The sequence below is a fragment of the Mercenaria mercenaria genome, chromosome 1, assembly GCF_021730395.1.
Source record: "Mercenaria mercenaria strain notata chromosome 1, MADL_Memer_1, whole genome shotgun sequence".
Lineage (NCBI taxonomy): Eukaryota > Metazoa > Mollusca > Bivalvia > Venerida > Veneridae > Mercenaria > Mercenaria mercenaria.
Genome location: NC_069361.1, coordinates 120,114,528 through 120,130,249, shown reverse-complemented (window position 1 = coordinate 120,130,249; position 15,722 = coordinate 120,114,528). Strand labels below are relative to the sequence as shown.

Below are 15,722 nucleotides of genomic sequence, written 5' to 3'. Positions count from 1 at the left end.
CCCAAGTACTTTGTGCTCTGGTGAGCTAGCAACATCATGCTTGTGACAAGTAGTATTGCTAATTGAAAACCTGTATAAAATAATATTGTAATAAACCCTAATGTTGAACGAATACCATATTTCAAACTGATTTGACTTCTTCATGATTGTATGTAAATGTCTACTTTATAAGTTTGCATTATTATCATTTTGATGACTATTGTTTTAATAAACTGTTGACTCTCTTCCTATCCCGGAACAAGTAGGGTATAATTAATGTAAACAATATTAAGTACACTTTTATCATTTCAAATTTATTACCAACCTGACGACATGCGAACATACATTTTTCTTTTGTTATATTTTCACTGCAAATGTAACAATACTTATTCATTTCTTATATTTTCACTGCTATTCTAATGTTGTCTCTATTATAATACACTTTTGCTTCTTGGCTAGAGATACAGTGCTGCAAGTCTTATTCTTAAATATTTCTTGAGCATGGTCCATGAAAGTCGATTTAGATATTAATTTTGGTCTTTATAGGAGTACCATATTCAAAGTTTGTTTCTGTAATGTTTTTTTTTGAAGAGACGTTTCGATAGCTGATTTGTCTTTTCAGCTCCACGATGTTCTTCATCATCCGTTTTGGTGGCCCTCCATACCTTAAAAAAATAAAATGTTATTTCATAGTTTCATGTTAACGTATTATGATGCATAAACTAATAATCCAAAGGCATGCTACACAATTAATAAATGACCTAATTTAGGGTTAGTCACTGGTGTTTGTTTTTTGATTTAATAAAGGGATCCTCACTGCTGTAAATATCATATTGGCCTGCAACGGAGGTGTGTGAAAGAACACCAGCGATCGAGACAATATCATTCCTGTAAACTCAGAGGTCCAGTATAATTTGGTATACAGTTTGTACTAATTAATCCGTTTTAGACCAACTGCAAAAGGTCAATTTATGTAACTTATCCTTTGAGAGAGAGAGAGAGAGAGAGAGAGAGAGAGAGAGAGACAGCGAGACAGAGGGAGAAAGAGATTTTCATGACTTGCATCCATTTTCAGCTGAGTAGACTGAGACACATGTGGTATCTGGAGTATTTTCCAAAGGAGACACCTCAAAACAATTGACCTGATTCGGTCGGCCGTTACCTATATATGAAAACAAAAAGCAGAAGGATAAAAATTTGTGTGAAAAACTTTTATCAGATCGTTTGTTTAAAATGTATTTATACTTATTTGCTATATATATATATAAGTGATAACTTGTGACTGGGTTTGCATTCTGCAAGTCTACAATTGCTAAAAGATTTTTACAGCTGTAAATACCAATCATCTTACTTTAAACAAACATTTATTCTTCAATTAGTTGGAAAACCAGTGTATTGTATGTTATCATCAATATCTTCTGAACTTGTTATCCGATATAAGCCTATGAAATTGAATTGCTGTAAACCCTATGGCTGTAAACCCTATGGCTGACGAGATACTTCACTTTAAAGATTTTGCATTATACACATGTATATGTGTTCGCCATGAACTGTTAATTTCCCCAACAAAGTTACAGCAATGGCTGCATTGTACGTTTAGTTTGACAGTCTATCCAAGTCCATCAGAAAGCAATTATCATGAATGATGAACTTATTTCCTGTTCATCAATGTTTACAATCATTTTCCATACTTCATACAGATCTGTCATGGCTGACTTGTCTGGAGTATTATTAATCCTTCTGCACATAAATGTAGTCCTGTAGAAATGTTTTCTGAAAACAAACAAAACAACTGTTACATACTTAAGAAATAATGTATACATTTAAAATGAAAATGTAACCAGTCTTCAAATTCGGGACTGCACAATTTCAAAGAACAACTTCCTAGGATACAACAACCCAGAAGTCTTCAGTATCATGGTACCCATTAAATGATTTATAACATTAAGAATGGCAATGAGTTTGATACTAGAGTACTCGCCGATTTTTTTACCGAGTACTCGGTTACTAATTAAAAGTGATTTCCGTAACCGGAATAGGTGAGAATCGGCCATATTTAGTAGGACTAGGATAATTAGGTTTCAAATGTGCAAAACCGGTAATCGCTCTCAAACAATAAATACCAAGGGTCGTACTTTATCTTTATACATTTCTTTGGCCACCAGCACATCAACTTGAACATGATCAATACTCTCGGATTTGCATGTCGTGATATATTTAAAATAAAATACGCAAAAATATGACTTATTAATTGTCACACTGCTTGCAAACGATAAAGCCTGTAAGTTTCTAATGAAGTCAGCTTCTGGAAGTACTTTGATATGGTCGTCAGGAAAAAATACAGCATTTTCAATATGGCGGCCGATTACTGTGAAATCATTAAAATTCGCGGAGGACTTACTTTCGAGGATTTCATGGTTGAAGAACTTGAGTTGACTGTTCAGTGTCCACAGAAAAAAATCCTTACCATGTACAGATTTGTCAAAGTGAAAGTTCATCACTTCATGGCATTTCGGCCGATGAAATTATAGCACAACATATTTTAGGGTAGATTTCTAATAAGGTTTCAACACGGGATTCGTTTCAGCTATAGCATATAAATATCTCTGAAGCTGATTTTTTGGAAGTGGCTAGAGGTCAGATTATCAATAATCAGACCTGTCAAGTCTGACGCTTGAATCGTGATTCTCACGAATTCAAGGTTTGATCATGACTTAACTAATTTGGAGCATTTTCTCACGCTTTCTAAAAAAGCAGACCTTAAATTTGTAGACCACATATTTTGTCTAATTTGCCATCTGGCATCGTTATTGAGATGCCAATAAACAGTAAACATATGTCAAGTGTCATTTTCAATATATACGGATTACTTAACAGATGAAATTTAGCTGTTCCCAAAGCTTCCTGAGAGAGATTGTACCAATCAAATTGATACATTTCCATATGACTACGAGCAAATTAAGTAAATCATCGATATTTACTGACTGGTTACTATGTATGCTATTCGTGGACGTTGCAATGTCGGAAAAGTATTGGAATCATTCGCACACTTGACCTTGACCGACACTAAAACAAATAAAGACGCCAGAAAAAAGAAGAATTATTCGTCAAAATATAATAACGCTTCGGAACTAGATTTTCCTTTGCTTAGAAAACAGACAATGAACCTAGTTTTGCTTTCTGCAAGCTATGTAGGAAGTAAGATAAAGCACAACCGTACAGGTTCAAACCAAAAGTACATTTCAAATCAAAAGACTTGTACAATATGTAGACCAGTCAGACGTTTATTTATATTAAACATTTAAGTTCTTAGATACATTTTTATATCACGGCAGTAATGAAATGTTTAAAGTAATTGCTGGTAAAAATTATGATTGTCATAAAGTAGCTGTTATCACGTATTTTTGTAAATTTTATTTTATTTATAATTAACTCTGACTTCGGTTCGGGGCATATACTTGAATATGAAATTTTAACAGCGATTTAGGGCAGTCATCATTATTTATTTAATTGATCAAGCAGTAAAACAAATTTAACAATCCATGCCTTAAATACTAAGGAAAACATTAGGTTTATTATTTCAGTTCATCAGTCCCGAGACTGAATTAATAAAAGCTTCCAATTACGGCGTACACATTTCTATTTATTATTTATCGAATTTGCAATTGTATTTCCCCAAACCCCGAGGCTAAAGAATTATAAAGACTTATGTTTCCTTTCACTTACAATGTAAATGACAAGAAAAATACAAGAGCGAACTTAAGAAATCATTTCCCGTTTTTAAAGATGAAATACGTCTTCTTTTTGTAAATACCCTTTTCAGTATTCATATTGATTACTGGACATCTAGACAGTCCTATACACGTTGTACAAGTCCGGTTACTGGACATCTAGACTCCGGGTCTAGACTACGGGACTAGAGGCCTGGTTACTGGACCCCTCGCTACTGATGATTGTTTTAGCTAGAATGTTTTCTGTTCCACATTTCATAGACACAAGGAAGTGTCTAGACCTATGGTAATCAGACGCCTAGCCTGCGTTCTAGCCGTTCGGTTACCATCTGTAAACAAAATTTTATGTGAATACATACCAAATTATATTTTTCATCGTCTTTAATATTTTACTAATTTTTCAGTCAATAAAACGAATGAGATCGTGTTTGTATACAAATCTGTTGATATTCTATATTTAGAATGAATAAACATTGATCTCCGAATGTTATTTTGTAAAAAGTGATGTTTTTCTAAGTTAGGCCTGAACTTTAATATAAGACAATTTATAAAAAAAAAAATTGATGAATGGAAAGTTTTAAGACTTTTGAACATCACACTTCCGCTAATGAAGTTAAATGTCATTTCAAATAGTTATTCATTTGAAAAAAAATATTTGAATACTAAAATATGAAAACTGCAAGTATTTCAAACTTTTAATTTTGAAAATCCAGTGGAAAAGTTGTTAAAATTCTGATCCAATAAAAACATTGTTTTGCCCGCCACTAAATGAATAGATTTTAATGAGTGACGTCAAGGCGATTTCGCCAATAATTTAACTGATTTTTGCAAACTTTTTTTTTTATCGGCTGAATGCCGTGTTTATTCGAGAAGGTTTCCATGCAATGTTTTTGCTTCAAACACACGCTAAAATGCACCATTTGCTGTTCTCACATTTATAAATAATCAAGGGGAGGATACACCAACAAACCCCCATTATGACTGCTTACTATGAAAAATGTCCTAGCTACGTGCTTGAATACTGATTTTGGCAAACTTCCGTTTTATTGGCTGAATGCAAATGTTTATTTGAGATGATTAAAGCTAAAAGCAAATCTTTCCTATGTACTCATACAAACCTTTGTTTGCATAAGTATCGATATCTTAAGTAAATAACAGATATCATTTAACTTATTCATTAGGAAACCTATTACCGAACGACTAGAAAATCCCCTGAGAATTTTCTAGCCGTTCCGGTCCAGATACCGGTAGCTACACACTTTCTTCATACAACATGTACAAATAATTCATGTCATGTCAATCATTAGTCCAACTAATTTGTCGCGATCCTAGGAAATATTGAGATATTTTTTTCATATGAGCAATATCCCCACTCGCGTCAAACACTCAAAAGACCAAAATAACTGAAAAAAACTCCGATGAAATTTTCATCGCTACCTGCGCTTTACATGCTATAGGTTTAAATGCCGATTATTTCATGAATTGGCCATAAATTCAAATAAAACTTACATGTATCGAAATGGGATTCAATTTCTCATTGATTTATGTAAAAAAAAATTATCAAAGAATATCCAACATTACGAATTTTCTGGTTATTTAAACCTAATTTTAACCTATATATGTACAGCACACGATTAACGTTTACCGTGCTGACACGCTTATATGCACAAGCGATAAAACCAATAACTTTACATGACGGTGTACTGTATCCTCCATTATTTTGGTCAGTCACAATTCTGACGTTTAGATTGCCCGTCACAAAATTGTGACAAATATAAAACAATCTGAACGTCGAATTAATTTGACTAGTCAATCATCAACTCAACTCACCTCGACTTAAACTGTTTCATAGTCCAACTAATTTGATGCGATCCTAGGAAATATTGAAATAATCTAAATGGGCAATATCCCCACTCGATGAAATTTTCAGCGCTGTCGACGCTTTACATGCTATAGGTTTAAATGCCGATTATTTCATGAATTGGCCATAAATTCAAATAAAACTTATATGTATCGAAAGGGGATTCAATTCCTCATGGACTTATGTAAACATTATCAAATAATAACAAATATTACACATTTTCTGGTGGTTTAAACCTATTTAAACCTATGTATATACTGTAAACGATTAACGTTTACCGTGTGTACTCACCAATATGCGAAAGTGATATATAGTCAATAACTTTACATGACTGTATACTGTGATTTATCTTCCATTATTTCCTTCAAAGTTTTGACGTTTAGATTGCCCGTCACAAATATAACACAATCTGAACGTCGAATTATTTTGACTAAACTGTTTCATTGATATTTCCTTGGAGTTCAATGTAGTTAAACACAGAAATGAACACATATGTACTGAGCTACATAACTTTACTAACCAATCACATATTATAACCATCATGCTCGTTTTTAAATCTTATCCGAATCTTGTTCACGTTTACTTGGTTTAACTTTAGGAGAGACAGTTTCGGCTGGTGTATGTATAATATTCATTTTGTATCATTATCCAGCATTCGAATCACTAAAGCTTAGGCGAAATAAATCTTCTAAGCATTTCACTGATTGTTAAAGACAAATGTCAACCTTTAGTTCAATCCGGGCTTGTATAAATCGTCAATATTTTTCTCCGAGAGCTGTCACATTTCCTTGCAGGATGTGTATAATTCCCAAGTTGCATTGTGGGATAATTTATCAATAACATTAAGTATCTATGTCATCCTCAAAGATTTAAACCCCTGTTATTCATAACTTTATCATGACATCACCGTACACTAGGGGTTTTAACTGACCAATCAGAGAGCTGCATTTTCGAGTATCTGCACGTTTCCACTTGGGTATTAGACATTTTCGAATCCGAATCTGATTTCGGGTATAGCCTAGGGACTTTCTCAAAACATTTATTGGTTCAAATAATAAAATGGTTGTTTGTTGGCTAACATTTTAACGTTGGTCGATTGACTCCATAGTTTGATAAACTGACTATCATACTTACCATATTTCTAAGTAGTTGTCGGGAAAAAAAAGAAAACTTTACAAGATTTAGCTTCTTTACGTTAACGGTTCCGTATCTCCACATATCCTTAAGAGAGCAGGCTCTATACAATCTCGCCAGGCATACGTATATTTTTTCGACAATACAGAAAATGACGTCAGACGACCTTCAGCTTTCAGCGGCAGTAAAGAAAATGAAAGTTCACATGCTAAACTTGAAAATAAATGTCGCATTTGCATCGTTCTATAGTCAGAGTTCACGCGCAGGGGTCACCCTTTTTAAATGTATGGACGTGGACTTTCTTTCTTTTTGCTAATGGGGAGTCAATTTTCAGCACTTTCTTGTGATTTGAAAATACCTCGGTTTTAGCACGACGTGGCAGCGTTTCATGTGCGAAAAAAATGTTTGCACTCGGTAAACAAATACCACAGGTGTCCATAACGGAGCAAGGGTATAAGGCGTTTTTGGAGCTTCGTCAAATCGTCCAAAAGGTCCTTTTTGATGTTGTCTAAAAATAACAGTACCTGCCTCGAATGTCAGATATTTCCGTATTTGAAAGCTGCAGACCTAGAATTTCAGAAATATTTTCAAAATAAATTTCGTGCTATAAATGTTGATTCTTTACGGAAGCATGAGAGGGCCATCAGAGACTAATACGTTTCAGTACGTTACGGCTACGGAAATGATATGATAATTATTAAAATCATATTTATTTATAAAATGTTGTTCATCGAATATGGAACTCGAGCTGCCACAACATTTATTTCATAATCCCTGGTAAATATATTATAACTGCATTGATAACAAGCATATTGTAATTTTTGTTAGACCTTTCTACAATTTAAAAAGTAAAATTCCGGTGCACTGAAGAAATTTTACGTTAGATAAAATAAAGGATACGAATTCCATTGGTAAGTTTGCCTTATCTGTAAGTTAAGATTAACGTGGATTTATCCAGTGGTGTACTTCTTGATTTAATACGTTAGGAATATTTTGGCGAAAGAATGTTTTCAGTATGATCTACCGAGCTCATAACTTCGAAAAGCTTTTATACTGTAATAAAATGTTTAAAACAATACATAGACATCAGGAGATCTGAAATACATAATGCAAAATAATGGCCAAATGCAAAATTTAGTATGGCTGAATCACTTTCCCAGATCGCATATATGCTCTCCATATTTACTGTCGTGTATGGCATCAAGCAGGAAAACGCATGACAAGATTTGTTACCCTATTTCATACTTTTGTTTCCTAAAGTTTTGTGTTAAAATTATAAAAGACCGTCTAAATTCTTTCGAACTTACGTTCTTATATATAAAATATATACTCCTGAAAAGCGCCAAAACTCCACATTTCTCACAGCCCTAACAGGCCGGACATATTTCTGCCAAATAGCTTTGAAAACCTGACAGTAGATTCAGAGTAGAAGGTTCTGCTTCTTACAAAGAAGACCTTAAAATTTTATGCTATGATTGTATGAGGCAACTCTGTTCCGCTCCCTGACCGTCACACTCTTTTAACGTACCAACTGATCAGAAGGAACCTGGTAGATTGTCACCAAGGAATCATATTGAAATCAGCCTAGCAGTTTTTAAAAACTTTAAGGCGATTCTCAAAAGTTCCTTTACAATATGGAAACCTCCATTGCCCCCTGGTGGCCTTGTTTAATACAGCGAAATTATCTAAAGGAATTTGTCCGAGGGCCATACAATAAATATGTTTTGAAAAATAGTCAGTGAGGAGCAGCGCTTACGTTCGGTTGCTATCGCAACCGGAACTCTGTATCGAAGAACTAAATGTTTATGTATCGAAAAGAGCACACCAAAGAAATAATCCTGTAAGTTTGGACAAAACTGGCTCTGTGGTTAAGAAGACGATGCTCATGACAAAATGTACGGGAGCTGATGACGGATGTACGACGGACATCAAAGGATCATAAGTACACCACGAGCACGGCATGCTTAGATGAGGTAAATATTCTTAGGATTTTCTGTTAAAGAAATTAGAAAAAAAAACTACAACACGTCTTCGTGTAATGCAAATATCTTCACTGAACCTTTTAAGAAAATCAAATCTTAACTGATCAATGAAGTAAAAATCCGTAAAATATACAAAGGATACGTCTATTTTGTTGCAACGCAGAACGACTAATGTTTTAGGATAATATGCAGCCACAGGTTCAAGCCTTACAAAGAATTGACCGGATAGCGTATAACATAATGCCAGAAATAGGAAGGAAGACGTCCACTGTCCTTCCTTTGTGAATCCTCGGACAAAAGGCCATAGCGTCTGAGACAGAAACCTTGCCGTGTGTGACTTTGTTTCGGAAGAAAAATAAAACACTCTACAGATTTCGTTGTTGTCATCTAATATAAAAAAAATCGAGTGATTAAAGCTAAAACAGTGAATTATATAGACAAATGCGAATATTGCCAATTGATGTAAATAAAAATAAATTAATGTTTTGAGATTATCCCTTAAAATACCGTATGAATATCGGATTACGATCTCGGATTCGGTATCGGCTTAATTCGCAAATGTCTATTACAACGTATATTTACAATGAACATATACTGACTTTAGAAATAAATATACACTATTTTTAAAAAAAAATAAGATTTTTCACTGCACATGCCCCAAATGATGCTACAAACAACAAAACTTTGAAGTTTCATTGAAATATTATACGGATTTAATATCTTTATTTTAGTTTAAAGTTTGAGATTTTACACAGGGAGTCTATGATAAAGTCCGAGTAAAATGTAATCATTACCCAAGTGAAATAAGTATCATTCCGCAATGTTTTGGACATGTTAAAGTTATGAATATCCTGTTGCTGTACATCACTTTATTGAAAGAGTATCCATTTCGAAAGCTTAAGTTTAGGTTTTCCATGTAAGATTGTCTTTGTGACCAATTTTTGGTCCTAATGGTTAGTGACCCATTGGTCACAGTCAGCAAATTGGTCACTGATAATATAAATTTGGTTAATTAATATACAGCCTGATTACAGGTCTTGTAACCTGATTTAATTATTATAAACTTTATTATACACTTACTAAGCAGCAAAGATGGGTCTGAAGTTTTCATTAGCACGACTTAACCTATATTGCACTATTGCCAGGTTTCAGAGTGCTTATAACTATGTAAGGAACCTGATGTCATGCATGTATTCTACTTAAATACAATATCAATTCCTAATTGCTTGAATCATTAAATCCTGTAAACTATATTAACGTTTGCAAACTTTTAATTGCAACAACACAGGGTAAAACAACATCAACAATCTTGAGCTGCATGTCCATAAGACAGTCAATACTTGACCATTTTCAAATTATTTTCTCAGAAACAGGAATTATAATTACCAAAATGTTAAATTAATATCTAAAGAGCATAGGTGCCCCATAACCCCAACCCCTCCCACACTCACCACCTTTCCTATGCGTATAATTGATATTGCCCTGGGTACGCTATCACCCAGGTTTATATCCACTGAAGTTTCAATTCAATAATTATCTGCATTGACTTCAACCAAGAAGTCCAGAAGGGGGCATAATTTTGCAAAATACATGTCAGAGTTCTGAGACTCACCCAACGAGTTTGGTAACTGACCCAGAAAAAAAAATTCAAAGCTATATGCCATTAAATAAAATCCATATACTTTAACCAATGTTACGATGACGCCGACGCCAGGTCGAGTACGTAGAATAGCTAGACTATTCTTCGAATAGTAAGGCTAAAATAAAATGTGATTTAACCAGGATGGACCAATAACCCTAACCCACTTCTGGTTAGGTGTAAAAAATTGTTTGTTTCAGGTATCCCGAACGACCCTAAATTTTTGGCCTGACCCTTAATGTTTGTATGGCCTTGGAGAATATTGTTTTCAACTTTTGAACAAAATAGTTGCCAAACTTCACTTTTTATGCTTTAAATATTTTTTTAGCATGTTACCAGAAACAAAGAATATTTTAGGCCTTTTATCACATGTTTGGCGTCGCGGGAGTGTAAAAAAATGATAATACACTAGTGTAATAAAGCTTTGACGTCGACGTCATTTATAGTGTAGGAGACGTCGACGTCAAATTGACTAGCTTGTTTATATAGTAAAAAAGTAGACTTTTTGATGTTCCAACAAGAAAGGTTAAAAAATTATGATAAAAAGAATATTAAATTTGTGTTTTTCCACATATTGATCTTTGAAATGTCTAAAGTTCCCTACAATATGCCACAAAATGCGTCAGAATGCACCTGTTTTGTCTAAGTCTCCAAATTTTCCCAGAGACCCTTTTAGCGGTTAAAAATTGAATTAAGTTTGAACAATCAACCTGGAACACTTTTATTACATATTATCTGTCGTAGCGAAATCCGATCACAGTTGGACCTGTCCGAAAACAATAGCAGGGTTGGACGTGGAGGGTCAGGCTATAATCCTGGGTTGTTGTCTTACCAAATGTCAAACAAGTCTTGAAACGCATGCATTGGCCATGACTGTATTATTTCTGTAACACAAAAAAATCTGCATTTGGATCGTCTATATCCTAATATTTCTAGTCGGGAATTATTTGTCTAATTAACCGGATCTTTACAAATTGTATAAAATGTAAATAAACTGTCTTTAAATGTTTATAGCACTAGCGGATCCAGAGGGGGCCGCACCAGGCCCGCGCACCCTCTAAGATCGCAAAAGCATAGGTAATTTGTTTTCTGTTCTGGGTAAAATAAGCTAGTGCAAAATATACATTTTTTCCCGTTCGCTACGCTACATTCGCATAGATAATTTATCTTTTCTTTTCTGGGTGAATATCGTTCGCTCGCTACATTCGCATAGATAATTTATCTTTTCTTTTCTGGGTGAATTCACGCTTGTTAAGCTCGAATACGTTATTTGTCATCTGTTCTGGGTGAAAATATAAAATATGCAATTTTTCTCTATCGCATACTTAATTTGTCTTCTGTTCTGGGTGAACAAAATATGCATTGTTTCTCACTCGCTATGCTCCAGGATAAAGCTCATTACATTTTTTATGTTATTAATCCTAGGTAAACCCTCCCTATAAAAATCCTCAGAACTCGTGCTAAGAAATTACGAAATACTTGCGCAAGAATAATTCTGGAAATTGATAAAACATGACTACAGTTTGCATGTTATTTGTGTTGATTTTGTCACAAAATCTGTCTTCTGGTCAATACCAAATAAAGTACCTCAGAACACCCAGAATGCACAAAATGGAGCCATATTTTCTAAAATATTCCGGGGGAGCAAGCCGGACCCCTCCACCTACTTGCTTTACACTACAAATATTTACGCCCCTTCTAACACCAAATTCTGTATCCGCCCATGTATAGTGCACTGCATGTCCTCTGCTGTGAGGAATATTCTGCGGTGTTTGAATGTTTTTCTCTTTAAAGATAATGTTTATATAACGGTTTTCGGATGCAATTTTGGGACATGACATAATGTTTCATAAATTATTTTTGTCAACTAAATACAAGGCCGTCGCGGACAAGCCGGCCAGTCCGGTCATGGCCGGACCACAATATCGGCCGTGCCATTTTTTGCATTTAGTTTCATCTGTTGCTTTGATTAAAAGTGCCGAAGTATTGCCTTCTTAGTGTAATATAAATAATTCACAAAGAGCGGTATCTGTTATGAAATCTTGCCCACGGGTGTGAAAACAACTGGCACACTGGATTAATCATAATTTAAAGATTATCTGGTGGATATTAAATCCGGCATGATTTTGTCACAGGGTGATAAAAATGTGCAGTCAGTCCGGGGCGTAAACTTGGGACCCCTCGCTTACAGGGCGACTGCTCTACCGACTGAGCTAACCGGCTGCCTGACACATATGATCTACTACCCTTACGTGATCAAATCCGCACCGTGACATACACCCCCACAAAGTGGAAATTTATCCTCAAATTCCGGATGTACATTATATTACATGCAAGTGTGCCTCGGTCCCATGTTGGGCGCCAAATGTCACAGGGTGATAAAAATGTGCAGTCCGACTGGAGCTTGAACCCTGGATCCCTCGCTTATAGGGCGAGTGCTCTACCGACTGAGCTAACCGGCTGCCTGCACATCTACTCCTTTAACCTGACCAAGTCCGTACCCTGACAATTTTTAAGACGATTCCTTTAACATACCTAATTGTGAATAGTTATCCTTGAAAAATATTATGAAATTTACTTAAAATCTTAACCAAAATTGTTTCAAGATGCAAGAAAAACGCACTTACTGGCATCCTAGACCTAAAAATGTTCTCGGTGGGGACCCCTGAATCCCCCTTCTGAGAGAGGGGGTCCCTCCTCATGATGTCCACCCTTTCCTGCCTTCGGCATTTTGGCGTCCATTGGCGGGACCACTTTTTCGAAGCCAGCGACGGCCCTGGAATTTGGGCATTTTTCCCTTTTTTCTTTGGTGGCGGAGCATACTTGTTTAGCTGGGGACTGATTCCATTTACTAGAATAGTTTATGAAGAAAAGCAATCCCTGCAGACAGTAACACATTTATATTTACATTTATATTTTTATGGGACTTTATGTAAAGCGGCTTGTGTCCCATGTTTCTTAGCTACATTCCAGTGGTGATCTAATCTTTTTTTGGACTGTTTCAATTGTCTGTACACTTACAGAACATGGGAGATAAGTTCAAATTGCAGTTACTTTATTTTCGTTTCATTCAAATTTGCTGAAATAGCTGCAACATGCTTCTGATGATTCATAGATGTCGTCTCAATCAAAAGCATTGAAACAGATTCAAAAACATTTGTTCTGTTGATAAAAATACAACAAGTGGGTGGGGTGAATGACATTATATTAATTTGGACTCGTTAATTTGCAATCTATGGCCAATATTATTACTGTATGTCCGTTTCATTATAATTTCCTAAACAGGTCTGAGAGCTGTTTTCGATGTAACAGGAACAGAGAATAATGTAACATAATAAATACCTTTTTGGTTCCGGGTTTCCCCGACATTATTTTATATTGACCGAAGTAAAGAAAATAAACTCAAAGCACGCAAAATACCAGTAAAGAAACATATTTAGACAACTTTACCTAAAAAATCCGGCATTTACCTTTCATTATGTCTTTTATGATATATTATCGTTCGTTTTTTCAATGGATAATCAATCATCATGGGTACATGTACTATGAACTGTGCGGAGAGCTTTTACTGATGAAATATGCCCACTCCCCATCTGTAGATTCAAATTTAAAACGTTTGGGAAAATCCGAAGAAATACCCTGTAACTTATCTGGTATTTGCGAAAAAAAAAAACATCCGAGAGGGTTCATTGCCAGTCAGCATTATGTCAGACTAAACAAGATAAGACTACAAGCTCTCCGCATTTCAACACGCATTTTTGTACCGCGAAAATATGTAACAATTTCAGGTGTGTATGTCACAAATTGACATACGGGCCTTATTTTATCTGTAGTGTAAATGCAGGTATTGCATCATCTTTTTGTAAATTTTTGAGTTATTGAGGTAAATGTCAGATTTCACGCATGAAATACCTCTTATATTTTTCTATATTTCATAACATAAATTTCCATGTAAATTTCATTAAATTCTGTTCAGTAATAAGAAAGTTGATATTTTATAAACTTCAGTAATTTATGTTTTTATCCCCAAAACCACTATAATGGGCCTCAAATTGTCAATTTAAATTCGCGCCAAAGTAGTTAGATTTCCCGGCTATATCGTGAATCCCGTGAAAATGACAATAGTCATAGCTCACGGCTTAGCCGTGAATCCCATGAAATTTAGTATTTGGCGGGACATTATCCTTTAAATAGACTGGACTAGATATGCCTTGCGCACACCACCTTACGACTTTATAGACGAATCTATGTCTGAATTATTTTCTTGCTAGAAATTTATGCTCGATCGAGGTAAGAAATTTATTTCTTAGATTTTTGTATGATTTTTACATTGCGATTTTTATTTGATAAATTTTTGTTCATTCTACAGAATTCTGTAACATTTACTTTTTGGCACATGATTTTGGCTAGTTTCGGTATGTCAGGATAATTTATTAAATTTTTCAGACTTTTGTAAATTATTTAGAAAGAGGAGTCTAAATGTTTCGTTTATATAAGATGTAAAATTTATACTGAAATTTGTAACATGATAATTGTAAAGCACTGTTTCAAAAACTTATGTCAAACATTTTGTTAATTACGGAACGCCATTACTGCACTGTATTGTTATGTATAACTCTATATGGCAAGTCTAGTACCATGTATGTAATATATTATTGTAATATGAAATTGTGTGCCAGTCTATTGCATACACATACAATGTCCGTTTTAGTGTATGGCATTTGATATTATATGGATGCCAACTATCATATAACGTTTGATTTACATTGAATTTTGTTAATTTGTAGTTGTAAATAATAGCTGCAGTTTATCATTTCCATTACTATAATGTTTCATCATATACTTTTCATATCTTTTTCATACTTTAACTTTAGTCTTTTAAGTAAGTAATCTTTGTAATAATGGAAGTAATAAGTGACGTATTTTAATCATGTGACGTTTGAACTTAGTAGCACATATGTTTTGTATAAGTAGCACGTATTATTTATGGGAGCCTACGGAGGTATGGTGTACCCAAAGGAGCAGCTTTATGCCCTGACTTATTTGTTTTGCTATGGTGCTTACCATATGTTATATATTTTAGCTTCTTCCGCCAGACGATTTTACCTGGTGATGTCATAACCGGAAGTACAATGCCCGAGGTTCACTTGTCTTCACTCGCCTGGATGTGATATTCCCAGCGCAGAGCTTTCGTCCAGGGTTGTGCCGTAAACCGCAAAGACGATGATTTTTGTTATCCTCTGAAGTCAGCTCAGGGATGCAATCACCTACCACCATAGGGAGCCAACACGGAATCAACGTATTCACGGTTTAAAGGGACTGTATTTTGAATTTAGAAGCTATGTTTTGTTTGTGCTACTTAAAGTTCACAATTACATTAAAGACCTGTGTCACGT

General features: G+C 34.8%; 1 long non-coding RNA gene across 1 annotated transcript; it reads right to left on the bottom strand.

The window, feature by feature from the left end:
- Positions 1 to 272: 272 nt before the first annotated feature.
- On the bottom strand, positions 273 to 4,033 carry LOC123545258 (uncharacterized). The gene is made up of 2 exons (XR_006685293.2): positions 1,331 to 4,033; positions 273 to 644 (listed from the first exon to the last, which is right to left on the bottom strand). It is a non-coding gene; the product is annotated as an uncharacterized LOC123545258 (long non-coding RNA).
- Positions 4,034 to 15,722: the final 11,689 nt, after the last annotated feature.